The sequence below is a fragment of the Gossypium hirsutum genome, chromosome A06 (genome assembly GCF_007990345.1).
Source record: "Gossypium hirsutum isolate 1008001.06 chromosome A06, Gossypium_hirsutum_v2.1, whole genome shotgun sequence".
NCBI lineage: Eukaryota > Viridiplantae > Streptophyta > Magnoliopsida > Malvales > Malvaceae > Gossypium > Gossypium hirsutum.
The window spans coordinates 19,722,197-19,724,056 of NC_053429.1; the positions used below are offsets into that span (position 1 = coordinate 19,722,197).

Genomic DNA, 1,860 nt, shown 5'->3' on the forward strand with positions numbered 1-1,860 from the left:
GTTATTAGTCTTGAATAGGGATAATAACATAACTTAGGGATCTCTACGGAATAAGTTGAATGAATAAATCATCCGATTCGGAGCCAGAATAACAAGTAAAGTCTAGATGGATTTTTCCTTAGGTATTGTCTTCATTCAATCGATTTTCCCAAAAGCAATTCCCCAATTCTATTCTCTGTGAGTTCTTAGTTTAGATAATTAGTTAGTTAAAAACAAAACCCTATTATTCTTAAGCTAGATAATAAAAAGACAGTCATTACTAGTACTTTTAGTTCTTTTGGGTTCGACAATCCGGTCTTGCTAAAACTATACTACTGTTCGATAGGTACACTTGCCTACATCGCGATAATAGTTAGTTCAAGAACGAGTAATTATAAATATTTAAAACCTATCACGAAATAACATGATCAAGTTTTTGGCGTTGTTGCCGGGGAACTAAGATATTAGGAACGCTTAATTTTTATTACTTTAGCCATTTATTTTTCTTGCAATTTAATTTAATTTAATTATTATTTATTAACTTACTTTTTCATTCTCTTGGCAGGTTTTTTATAGTTTATGACCAGAAGAAACCCGTCAGGACCATTACTTTCGACTAAGAAATCGATTGTACAGTTCGTATAAACCAAAGAGAAATAAGGAGCAGCTTAAGATACACGGAGAACGAGCAAGAAAACGATACTCAACCTCCAACTCAAGAAATGGCTGAAAACCAAGGCAATCATCTACCTCTTGCAATTGCGGTTAATCAAAATCCTACTCCATGCACTATGTATGATTATGCTAAACCTTCTTTAATAGGAACTGAATCTAGCATAGTTAGACCTGCTGTAGTTGCAAATACTTTTGAATTAAAACCTAAAACTATTCAGATGATACAATAATTTGTTCAGTTTGATGGTTTGCAGGATGAAGATCCCAACGCTCACTTAGTAAACTTTTTAGAACTATGCGATACATTTAAAATCAATGGCGTTTCTGATGATGCCATTCATCTTCAGTTGTTTCCCTTTTCATTGAGGAACAAAGATAAACAGTGGTTGAACTCGTTACCACGAGGGTTAATTACTACTTGGGAACAAATGACTGAAAAATTTTTACTAAAATATTTTTTGCCGGCTAAAATGGCTAAATTACATAATGATATCTCTTCTTTTGTGCAGATGGATTTAGAAACACTGTACGATGCATGGGAGAGATACAAGGACTTTCTGAGAAGATGCCCTCACCATGGGCTATCACTTTGGCTCCAAGTACAAACATTTTACAATGGTCTAAATCCTTCGACTTGGCAAATGTTGACGCAGCGGCGGGCGGAACCATCAATAATAAAACACTGGAAGATGCCTATGAGTTTATAAAGGAGATGTCACTGAATAACTATTAGTGGCAAGTCATGAGGACAAAGCCAACGAAAATAGCCGGTGTTCATAACATCGATTCAGTCACCATGCTCTCTAATCAGGTAGAACTCTTAAATAAAAAGATTGATGGTTTTCTTAATTCTTCACAGGTTCACCCAGTAATGCAGTGCAAAGCAAGTAGCGGTGGAACAAACCATTCAGAATACCAACCTTATGGCCACAACTTGGATAATGAGCAATTAAATTACATGGGTAATAATCCTCGACCTCAAAACCATCCATATAGTAACACTTATAATGCAGGTTAGAGGAACCACCCTAATTTTTCGTAGGGCGGTCAAGGAAATCAAAGACCACAACATCCTTCAGGCTACCAACAACTACCCTACCAACAGGAAAAGAAGCCAAACCTTGAAGAGATGCTCTCAAAGTTTATTTCGGTGTCAGAAACTCATTTCTAGAACACTGAGACATCACTTACAAATCAACAAGCGCC

General features: G+C 36.1%; 1 non-coding gene across 1 annotated transcript; it reads right to left on the bottom strand.

Annotated features, from left to right (window-relative positions):
* Positions 1–1,131: 1,131 nt before the first annotated feature.
* LOC121231641 (small nucleolar RNA R71) lies at positions 1,132–1,237 on the bottom strand. Its single transcript, XR_005929697.1, has one exon. It is a non-coding gene; the product is annotated as a small nucleolar RNA R71 (small nucleolar RNA).
* Between the last annotated feature and the right edge of the window lie 623 nt (positions 1,238–1,860).